The 12,353-nt window shown below is 40.7% G+C and overlaps 1 long non-coding RNA gene across 2 annotated transcripts in view; it reads right to left on the reverse strand.

The window, feature by feature from the left end:
• Window positions 1–12,353, reverse strand: part of LOC113131936 (uncharacterized) — a 79,968-nt gene that overhangs the window by 4,125 nt on the left and 63,490 nt on the right. Inside the window, exon 3 of one of the 2 annotated variants that reach the window (XR_003295852.1) lies at window positions 1,295–1,341. The exons of the other annotated variant lie outside the window; for it this stretch is intronic. This is a non-coding gene — a long non-coding RNA (uncharacterized LOC113131936). The remainder of the gene's footprint in view (window positions 1–1,294; window positions 1,342–12,353) is intronic. 2 annotated transcript variants of the gene reach the window in all.

Here is a 12,353-nt window from a genome sequence, read left to right on the forward strand (position 1 = left end):
CTGTCCAAGATTGCCAGGGGGCTGGAAGGAAGGGAGAGTGTGTATGTGTGTGTGTAGTGGTGGGGTGGGGGGTCAGGTTAATGCTGAGGTATGTATCTGCAAACCCTCTCTTCCTGTCTCCTCTCAATGGGCAGCCAAAGTTCTCACCTGCACTTCAACCCTTCATCCTCAAACCCCCACCACACTCCACCCTCCACCCCTCCTCTCCCCTTTTTAAAAATAGTGTCCCACTTGCTCACGGGCTGAGCATTAAATAAACCTCCCTCCTTCAGTCCCCTCCACACACACACACACACACACCCTGGCACCACCTCCCTCTTCTCAATCGGAGGCCACTGTAAGTCTGTGCACCAAGCTGTGCCTAAAATTGATCAAACTGTACTTTGAAGTCAAAAGTGGAAATTTCACAACTCTCATAATGTTACATAAACCACCACTTTGCTGTTATATTCCTAAACAGCATATGAACAGTCACATATGTAGTTTGTAACACAAATCTTTTTCTCTAAAGGGAAAACTAAGACAACAACGGGACAATATGTTGCCTGCCTGGTGTCTGGATGGTTTGTTGGAAATCTGGGCTGAGCGACAGCCAGTATCATCATCATCAACTCTTGCCAGCTTTTCATATTTAAAGCCAGCAAGGGTTTAATTACCAAATGATGACAGTGTCATATGGTACCATGATGGCACAGAATGAGGATGTGTAACGCGCATTTTGTGTGTGTCTGTGCATGTGTGCACTCTCTGTCTCTCTCCCTCTCTGCATTGTACACATTTGTTTGTTGCAAGTGTAAGAATTTGAACACCTTTGTCTGTTAACATCGTAATAGTCGGTAGCTGAAGGGCCTGAACAGGGAGACAGACAGCGGGCAGGAGGTGTTGTGGGAAAAAAAAAAAAAAGCACAGTAAAACATCTGTAATTTGTAATTCCCCAGTCTTCAATGGCTGCTCATGGATTAAAGATTAAAATCTATTGTCTTGACAGATGGGAGAGAGAGGGTAAGGAGAGGGGGACACTCATGCACATCCCATTTCCATTTGTATATGAGCAGCACAGTTTGGCTAATCACAGTGGAAAAATAAGCTGTCTCCTTGCCTCACTCTGGGCAATGCCACCATGAGCCTTAATTCCAGCTGTGGAGACATTAGAGACAGAGGACTTGTTCTGTTGTGATGGGAATGTGTCAACATAGTAGTGAGTATGTGTTTATTAATATTCCAGTAGAAATAAAGCACAGAGACGCTCTGTGATCAGCAGATAGGAATGACATTATAATACCGTAACTCCCACCTTCCAAAACGATCAAACCAGCTGTGAGGAAATGAACTACCAAGGTGCTGTGGATGACATAAAAAAAGCATTTTAGTCAGTTTTCAAAGCAAAACAGCAAGTAAGAAGACTGTTAAACTGTGGGTGAATGATATAAATGAAAGTAAGTAAAATTTGTCATTGGCTTGTTTGAAATGTTAATAATTATGAGCAGAAAGGGCACAAGATGCTGCATAGATGAGATAGAATTTCTTGTTAGGCTGTGTGGTCTGCACAGAGAGGGCTGTGTGTGTCTGTATGTGTGTGTGTGTGTGTGTGTGTGTAGGGGGTAATGGTCTGGTCAGTGGAGTGAAGCAGACCACCTGAGAGTTGTTTTTGGGCATTAGTGTGTGTTCTCGCTCTCTCTTGTTCCCTCTGTATATGTGTGTATGTGTGTGTGATATATGACACTGGCCATCTGAAGGAGGTGCCTTGCTCTCCCTTTCCAAGCTGCATGAAAGGGAGCTGAGAAGCCTGATGAATTAAAGCCTCTCTTCAATAAAACATCAGAGTCTTTCAGTAACACACGCTTGAGATGCCCCAGTAATTGACTTTTGGACTTTAGGATTTACATGAACCCTCCAAAAGCAGCTTACCTGTGCAGCGATGCCCCTTGAGTCTGCATCCATTCCCTGCTGATGTGGATTTCCATAAACTCATACAATATTTTTTGTTTTTTTCTGTCTCTGATAAATGCAAAACTATCCACTGTAGATAATTTGAAGGATTTACTGAAGTGTTTGAATTTATTTATCTTGAATAAGAAATCTTGCCAAATAAATTTTAATCCATAGAAATTTGGCACAGTTGTCTTCTAATGTAGTCACCCAGCAGATTACGCTCAGTGGTTGTTTGCTTATTTATAGAATTACCATACATATTAAAATTGCTCAGATTTTACTGATCTACTAAAAGGGATTCATACATCCTGTACAGTACAATTCAATTGTTTTTAAATAGCTTGATATTATTCAAAAGCAGAAAAACTTGGATATCTTAGCAAAATAAAATAAAATACCCTATATCTCATGAAAATGTCCTCCTGGACCATGAAATAAGACACACATACCCATAGTGGACAAGTACAGTATATTGGCTGTCAGAACCACAAATTTGTGACTGTCAGACAAAACATTATTCACTGTACAGTAGTTGGTCAGAGTAGCCAAAGATGCTTTGGTACTTTTTTGTTCTCTCACAGCCAGAACCTACAGGCTATTAAAGAAGGCAGAACTGGTGCGATGTGCAATTTATTGGTCCATTCTTCGCAAGCGCCAAGTAAGATTTGCTCCTTATGTCTTTCACCATATATGACATGTGAATTCTGGGTGGGGGTGAGAAAATCTAATTATATTATTACACATCGGGTTGCAATTAAAAATGTAGAAATCTGTGACCTGGAGAGGTAGTTTTAGACAAAGTTAAGTTAAGTTATTCCTCATCTCATGAAGCACATAATAAACTCTTTAACAAGATCTGGAAAGTAAGAGTGAAGGAAGATCTATGGGAGGGGCAGAGTAGCTTGGCAGATTTAATTAATTACTGCATATTAAAATGTTTGTTTACAGAAGTGAGCAGCTACAAGAGGTCCGATGTTAATTAATTTAAGGCGTACTTCCCCCCCAGTCTCAGCGACGTGTCACAAGCTGCAGAGCTACTCCCTTTTGCCGGGACTCTGCGTCTCATTGGATATCCATCAATTGCTGTAAGGTGTGTAAGAAGCGAAGATGCACAGTGCACAAATTAGACCCAGTGTTAACATGATTGCATATTAAGATTCCTAATTAGCAGGCACAAGGCAAAGGTGAAGGAGCTGAGGAGTATGTTGCATGCAGGGTCACTCAAGAAACAACAACTGAATCGTGATTTTTTTCTCTGTGGACCATCTATTCTCTGTTTCCCTATTAGAATTACTAAACGTTAAGTTTTTGCACCATGCTAAGCAGCCCAGACGCTTGTATCTAAAGCACTGGCTGACAGATGCAACCGCTGGACAAAGTCAGACTGCTTAACACATGTGCTGCTTCTGTCTGGTCTCTGGCGGTTTCTCTTCGGACAATGATGTATCTAACTCTCCTTCGAGGTCAGCTGGACTGAGTCCAGAACATCACCTGCAATCAATAGTGTGGGTAAAGCAGGCCCAACTGAATGCATGTGAGGGCAAAGACTCCAGTCAGAAGCCCACTGTGGGGAAAAAAGGCCTGCATGGCCCATTGCCTTGCTAAAACCAAACCACAGTCAGGTTGACGCTTGACACAGTGGTGTCTTTAGGAAAGACGTGTAAAGATAGAGACAGCGACAGAAGGAGAAGAGTCATTTGGAGGAAATGAACACGAGAAAAGAAAGGTGAGAAGCAAAACCAAATTACATGTATAAAACACTGCCTTTTAAAATGTCAGTTTGTGGTAACTGAGGGGCTATTTGTTGCAGTGGGCTACATGGGGACACATCAAGCACACCATGAGAGAGAGAGAGAAGCAGCGAGGGAGTGTTCATTGAGGTGAAGAATGGCAGCGTTTGTGGGGATGCGTGTAATTATTTCACTTCTTAGAGTCATTATTGGCTCTGCTTGCTGTACTGTCAGCAGCTAAGAACTTTACATCTACATGTCGAGCACCTTAGTAATGTTCCACTGTGGCAATCTAACATGTGTTTCTCTCATACTGCTCTCTCACCTCTGATCACGATTACCAGACCAGAACTCAAATAAGGGCAAGCACCTGCCTTATAGTAAACAAATAGGCAACAAGGCAAAAAATGGATAAAAAAAAAAGCTGTGAGACATGAATTTAATATAAATAAAGTGATATAAATATAAAGCACAACAAGGATCCCTAGCCTCGATTTGGATCTGGGACACTGGATTATAAGGTCAGCAACATCTTAAACTACTAGTACTAGTTCCCTTTAATTCAGAAGTAAATAAAATCCCAAAATATGCTTGTGCTCATTAATAATAAAAAAAAAAAAAAATCAGGTTACGAATTTAAAATGTATCCATACAACACCAAAACACTTCTTTCTTGCTTACTCTCTCTCTTTCTGTCTCTCTCACACATACTCACACATACACACACATACACACACACACACCTTTTTTCCAAAGAATTTGACATAGAAAAAGTAACCCATTTATCCAATATACTCTTGTGTTTCTGCCCAAACAGCCATGGTGTATTTTTTATTCTTAACTCTCAGCTTCTGACAGAGCTGCAACTGCTTCCTCAATCAAGACCTAAAACTGGCACAGTGCAGACTCCACTGCTGAAGACACTCATGCCTGGGACACAGAGGCTGGGGAAAGTGGCAGATGCTCTGCTGTATATGTGTGTGTGTGTGTGTGTGTGTATGTGTATGCATGTGTGTGTTGTTTGTGTGAACTCCTACTGTAAGTGGGATTTGAAGAATTGGCACAGTCATCCGAGCAGCGCTCCGCATCTCTCACAAACAAATGAAGGCCCAGAGCCTCAAAGTGAGATTGATATCTCTTTCTGAACTTCACAGGGAATATTCTGAATATGGAGAGGGGTTTCTTGTTCCCAAGGGATCTAAAGGGCGCCTCCTCTCTTCTCTTCTCCCCACCTCCACGGCAACAATAACAGGAAAAAATGACCCGGGTACATCTATTGTGTTCAATATTCACTCATTCATCGTGTGTCCTGGCAGCTGAAATGTCAACGAGCAGGGCGCAATGGATGGGCCTGAAATGGACTTTGTCGCAGCGTAGAGGATGTCTAAAATTGAGTTTGGAATTAAAATGGAACAATCCTCAGTTTTTTTCTGGACCGGCAGCAGAGCCATACATTTCACTTAGCGACTGAAAACTTTTCAATTTGTGCAGCGGGTCTTCAATAGAACCCAGCCATTAAATAGGTCAAGGATGGATGTACCCAGGCTACATTGCGCTCCGATTCAAAGAAAGTCGGGAGCACATTTCGAAAACATCATTTGCTTCACATAAAAGGAAATTCTTGAAACTAGGAGGTTATACTCATAAGTAAATTGGGTTTCCTAAACCAACACCAAACATTGACTGGGACAGCTAACTTCTTTCAAAGCTGCAATGCTTTGACTGGAAAGATGACTAAAAATGGAAAATTCAAATGCCACCACATATATTTCCAGTGCAATGTTTGGCCACAGGAAGCGGCTCCTTGGGCGGCATTCATCACAGCCAAATATAATGACTCTCCTCACATGGTGATGAGCTGGCTCAGTATCACTGATCTGACTCACTGACCTGGCCCTGCATGGGTCACAAACTAAGCAAAAGTTTACGACACTGAGGCAGCGGACCTCTGAACATGTCTCTGTTAAAATCTGTCTCAGTGAAATATCTGCCAGGATCAATACAACATGGTAATATGTTTTTGATTGTGCAACTGATGTTGATTCATGGTGGATGCACATAACCATGAGATTTATATGAATCAGTCATTTCTACTGTTTCAATAATAATTATTCTCTATTTTTTGCCACCACAATTTTATCCATGATTATTATTTTAAATATTTTTAATAACTGATAAATACTTTAAAATAATTATATTCATTCTATTATATATATTTGGAGACACATATGCTTTTTCACACCTTTATATCTTTGAGAACATGTACAACTGAAGCTAATCCCCTTTTCCTCTTTTAATCCCACCCTCCCAAAGCTACTTCATAATGATCTTCCCCTGAAAGGTAAATCAATTATATAACAACGACAAAAGAACCGTTTTGTCATAAAATGGTAATTAGTTTGGGTCCTGACCTCCCTCTTGGCATCTCGACTCCCCCAGCTGAGGACTGGGGCAGGTCTGCAGTCCACACTTAACGACAGGCAGGCATAACACACTGCTTGAGCATTGTGGGGCCTTTGTCTTCATTCAGGGGGAGATGAAGTTCTCGCCGCCACGTTTATCAATCACGGAGGGGCTCCAGCTGTTCCACGGGCTCCGGCCTGGCTTCAACAGCCAGCCTTACAAATTGTCTGTGAATAGCAGGGAAAAAGAAAAAGGACCCCCACTGCAGACACACACCATCATGCGCACACAAACATTAGCATCAACATACATGCCATATACTAATGCACAGACACACATGTAGACAATTCACCATATTCACTTTCATTGAACACTGGCTCACACACATGCAGAGCACCACACCAGCACAAATGCATATGAAAGCCATCATCGCACATGCAGATGCACCCAAATACATAATGCCTGCTATTGTGCATGTCAGGTGACAAATGTTTCTCTACAGCCTTTTCACAGACACGACCAACCCTGCCGTCTGCTCGGTGCAATTACAAGATGGATTAACAGCTCTTTCTAACGCTGTCATCATCACCTTGCATGCCTTGGAGGAATTTGAGGATGCTGCATTCCTGAGAATCACATCCAATTACAGCTTAATGAATGAAGGAGAGACATATACTACTGAACAAATCAGGCATAGTGAAGCTGCTCTGAATTAACTCAGAGTGCACTTTTGGGGTTTTTTGTCTATAGATTCTATGTATCAGTGGTGATCAAATGGACTTTTAGAACCAAATCCTGCAAATAATAAAATTACTATTTTATGTTTTCTTGAATGTTTAGGTCTTCACTGACATGAAAAGTTACTTGTCAAAAATATAGATAGATGAACATATGAATTAGCTGTTCTCCAAGGTCAAATAGTGATTGCATTGTTACTCTGACATGCCACTATGTCAAAGTGATCTGCACTCTCGCTTTTTCATCATATTCTACACATCAACAAAATAGCAAGAGGATGAAGTGAAGGGGACAAAGAAAGAGCAAACAGAATAAGAGTGAGTGTGAGGAAAGAAGAAGAAGAACAAGAGAGGGATACAAATTGATCGTTTGGTGGCTAGATCAGTCATAGTCATCCTGGGTGGATGGATGAATGTCTTTGATGGCCACTGCAGGTTCAGGCAGGGAGAGTGTCTGAAAACAAGAAAAATTGGTTTGGGCCCTCGGGAGGGGAATCAATGTGTGAGGGTGTGTAAGTGTAAGTGTAAGCGCTGTAGTGTTGTTTTGTGCAGGGCAGTGGGGGTTGTCCAAAGTTTGAGGGGTCTTGAATGTGACAGCTGAATTCTCTTTTGAAATGTCCACAGTTTGTTTTCTTCTTCATGAAGAAAAGCTTTGTAAGTTGAAGATATTTATGGTCAATTTTCATGTTGGGGAGTGTTGATTTAAGGCACTGCAGCCTACCCTTTTGGCCCTCTGCACTCAAGACTACCAGTGGTTTGAAGGCCTGGTCATGATTCAGCATCTTGATGTTCAATCATGATCAAGCTTAAGTGGTTGCATTTGTTTTCATCCACAGTTGGATATTGTTGAAATAGTAAAACCCACCCTGTTGATAATTATTGAGCCAAATCTTGTGAAACATGTATGTTACACATTATATTAATGCTATTTTTAAAAAACTGTGAACCGTGTGACTCATCTGAGGCAATCCTCCATTAGATTATTATATTCGGCTTAGACTGTAACCCTAACCCAAATATTACAGCTTAGCTACCACAGTTAAGCTAATTCTTCTGCACTGAGGTTTTGAATTCAGTTAAATTAATTTTTTTTTTTATGCCAACAAAATATCCTGATCTGTGGTAACAAAACTGACCTGAACCTAAAAATACAAGGTCGTAATCAGTCAAAAGAAAGAGAATGTGACCCGTGGAATGATTTATTTTTTTCCTATTAGCGAAAAATATTTCTTGCTTTCATAAGACATATGGTTTCTAACATCTATTTACCAGATATATTTAATAAAGGGGCTATTTACTATAGGTATAACACAGAAATTGGAGTTCACATTAACTCTCACTCTCACTAACTCCTCTGACACCTGCTGTCCAGCAGGCCTGGAGGAGGTCATCAGCTGGCCCAGCCACCGTATTTCATTTTTTCTTTTATGGAAAATCTTACAGCTCCAAATGATGCCCCTTCATCTCCTTTGGGTTGTAGGGCCGCAGTTTTTAATCTTTGAGCAGAGGTAGTGGGTGAGGAGGTGGTGAGACAGGTGGTTAGATGCTTCAAGGAGTGTTGCACAAAGAGTGAGAGTGCCAAAATATAATCTATCTATATCTATCCGTTGGAAGCACTCTTTTAGGTGTAGACTGTGAAGGTCTCGGGCCGTTGTATCCTCACACTACCGACGGCCACTGTGTCATTGACGCTGGCAATAATAGAGCTTTATTAACTGATTAGTCTCTATTTTAAGGGAGGAAACAAGAATCAAAATCTCATGCTAGTTAATGGGGCCATTGTGACTTGAATAGTTATATCTGTTGGATTATGATGTTTCTCCCAGACAGTCTCTTTGAACGATGATGCAACCAAGTCGACTGTGCTCTGGTAATGAGTCATATGACAACTCCTGGGGTTTCTCCTAACTATCCAGGCAAATGTCAGCAGTCTACCCCCCATTCCCTTTGATGACCTATTAAATATTATGAGGACCCCCTCCTGTGTGCACTGTAGTTTCACTCATATCAAGATGGTGTTTAATGCCCATGAGACAAACAACAGACAGATTAAAGCTATTATACCCTGCTGCACTCCCACATTCACCCTCTCTAAAGTGGAGTTGTGATGAGTTGTTTAATAGTTTTTGCGGCTTAAAACCAGTTTATGCAGTAAAACCAGTTTATGCAGTAAAACCAGTTTATGCAGTAAGTGATGTCTCAGAATTTATAGTACGGTGATCTTTCAAAATAAAGCAGACTTACTGACCTTTACAGCAGCTCTGTCTCACAGTGTTGTTCTACAGAGAGGACTTACCTCCCTCTAATCCAGTAGTTTTATTAATAAAGCTACTGAAACCTAATCAACTCCAAATACTGCTTGTCAGATAGACAATATATTAAGACAAATGATGATTTTATTCTCACAAATGACAGACTTCAAATTTTTTTGGAGTATGGTCATTTTCTGGCTTGTGAGTCAAGTATAAAGAGCTAATTATATGACAATCTGAACAAAAATAACTTCTCATTTTCAAGAATAATGGAAGAGAAATGTTATAGATTAATGGCACTATTTATCTTTTTTAAATTTCTGTCTTTCTCTGGTGATGGCAGCGCTCCCCAAGGAAAATATTCATAAAATGAAATTGAAGTCATAACTTAATAGGTTATTAAAATTTTTGAATGCATATCACTTCTCCTTTTGCAGCGCTGTAAATTTAAATTGAAGTTTGTGGCGTTCTGAGACACCGGCAGGAGTTTTTTATGGTGGCACAAGAGAGAGAGGACATGCATCTCTGTCAGTGGGGTATTTGCTATTCTAATTTTATGGCAGGCCAGATTATCAAGCAGGAATGTCAGTGTGCGCCGGCAAGCTGCTGACACCACCTCAGCCCTCAGCCATGTGTTTCCATTAGAGAGAGCCAGCGTCCAGGGGTTTGTTCCCTCTATTATTTTCTATTTCTGTCTTTTATCTTGATTTAAACTGAGACTTTCTGCATATTCTTCTCCTGTCATTTCTCACCCTTTTCCTGCTGCCTCCCTTTGGACTCTCACTCTTTTTCTACAATCTTTCCCTCCTTCCAGATTTGCTATGCTCCCCTTTTTGTCTACTGTTGCTCCTCAGAGAGGCTGAGCTCTCAACAGAGACAGAGAGGTGCTGCTCAATCCTCAGGGGGTCAGGGTAGAGAGCAAGTGAAGGTGGCCCACCTATCTTTAGCCTTCAGTATATGTATGGACACAGTGCCAAAGAAGATAAGATGTATAGAGGTGACTGAAAGCGAGAGGGGGAGTGATGGAGGCACAGGGGTCCATCATCTCAGTTGGATGGGTGAGAAGTGATTTTTTTTCCTCAAGGTCAGGGGGCAAATTTATTTATTTCGCTGGAAGTTACAATGAAATTTTACTGAGTACTTTGCTCTGATGAGAGAGATCAGTAGCCATAAATTTGTCTTGCCATTTGGTTGCCAGTGATGAACCATTTATTATGCCGCCTTCAAGGACACAGCGTGGTATTTGTATGATAGTGCTATTCTATATAATGATATCCATTTCATTGTGCCATATAACACAAATTAAGAATAAAAGTGCTCGCTGCAGAACAGGTCTAACTTTATTCATAGCTATGTAATGGGATATGTACAGTAAATGTCACATGATATTTGTGATGCCCTTGTCTCAGTTTTACAGTAGTGGCTAAAATATTGACGTCTTGCCTTTGAAATGTAACAAGAGCTACTGCAAAGGTCAACGGAGGTGAAAAGCTTGAGTTTTGGTAGCTACACCTTTTTTCACAGCCATAAAACCTGACACTGGTGTGAAATCTGTATTTACAGATAAATTAAAGAATTTGGAAAACAAATTTAGCTCATATTTGGATTCTCTCATTCATTGTTCAGAAAGAACAGGGCTGTCGACTGCACACTTTCCCCTTTTTGTGCTGCCTCTTGACACACAACAGATACATCCAGCACCCCTCAGAGGCCATGATGAATTAATGCTCTTTATTGATTGGCCGTTTAAAAGCCTCTTGTAGCCTTGGGAGTATGTTAATGCCATGAGGCCCTTTCCCCTGCTGCTTTGCAGTCCCCAGGGCCCTTGTGTGTATTCCACAGTGGGCTATCATAGAGAGTTCATTAATGGTCAATTACTAATATCTGATGAGGCTGATTGTGTTACAATGCCAACATCTGTCTCTCTTGCTTTGCAAACATCACAGCAGCACAGGCAGTTCTATTGTGGCAGGACTTCTGACTAGAAACCACATGCGAAAACCAGCATGTTAGAGATAAAAGAAAATGTCCTGTTATTTAACTTTTAATGTTGTTTATTTAAATTCTTATTTCACATGTGTAGTTTTTGCAAAGGGGCCTGCAATGATACCTCTGGGAATTTTTACGCAGTGATTTTCAATTTCTGTTTAGTGATTCTGCAGGGTGAAAACCTTAGAGTGTAACATCGGAGAGCTCACACGATCCTGACCTGTTTATGCGAGGCGACTTGATAGGCTGTCAGGTCCCAAGTGGGAAGAGCCCCATGAATGAGGCAAGGCATCCTTTGACTGCCGGGCTGATATTTGTGGATAATAAAAAGACTAAATCAGACAATGGGGCTGAATATTTCATTTGTTATCCAGATTCCTTATGGGAAAATGATACCAAAATGTAAAAACAGCAATTTCCCACCAACCACTGCTGGGATTGCGTCCTAGCGGAAGGGCTGTTTTCATGTCTGAAAATAAAGTGTATCTTTACCAGCCTATACTCTCTGGTATTAATCTAACAGGCAGTTTATACATTACCTATTCCAATGCAACAAAGTTCTGCTTAAACATGTTCTTGTATTAATATTATTTCCCGTATTGTTCCTCTTCTCACTTCTTGTCTATCAACATGTCTCTTTTGCCCCCTATAACTGTCTTTCCTCTCTTCATTTCATGTTCCATATCTACTCTCCAGAGAACAATATTCAGTCTCTGGGACTCTGGGGACAGCAGGATAACTTGTGATGACATTATAATGACCTTCACTTTTCACTACTACTGGTGATAGATCCCTTGGGTTATCTCTCCCTCTGCTGAGAGGTGAAGATTATCTGAATGAAATGGGCCTGTGAAGTGATAACCACTGTGCATTGTAGCCACTCAGTTGCTTCACAAATAAAAAAATAAAAAATAAAAAAAGCAGTGCGCACAGCAGGATAGAGTAGAGGTACTGTGCACAACTGGCCTTGGTCCCAAATCTTGGAATGTAGTTTTGAATATATGCCAAAGCTGATAAGACAAATTAAACAAAAAGGTTTACTACAAAGAGGCGTGTCATAGGCAATGACAACACATATTGATGAGCAATGAAACTTTTACCAACTTAAACCAACCAGTTAACTTTATCTGCTTTCTCAAATAGGGCAATATTTTTAAAATTATATGCATTTTATATTAAAAATGTCAACTTAAAAGTACCAATGCATGTGATGAATGCAAGGTATGCATACAGCAACAATGCCAACAGTAAACTATGTATGCAGGTCGATGATGCCAAGAAAAAGGCCTATTTGGTGGTCTTTCTATGCC

This window comes from Mastacembelus armatus, chromosome 15, assembly GCF_900324485.2.
Source record: "Mastacembelus armatus chromosome 15, fMasArm1.2, whole genome shotgun sequence".
In the NCBI taxonomy this organism is placed as follows: domain Eukaryota; kingdom Metazoa; phylum Chordata; class Actinopteri; order Synbranchiformes; family Mastacembelidae; genus Mastacembelus; species Mastacembelus armatus.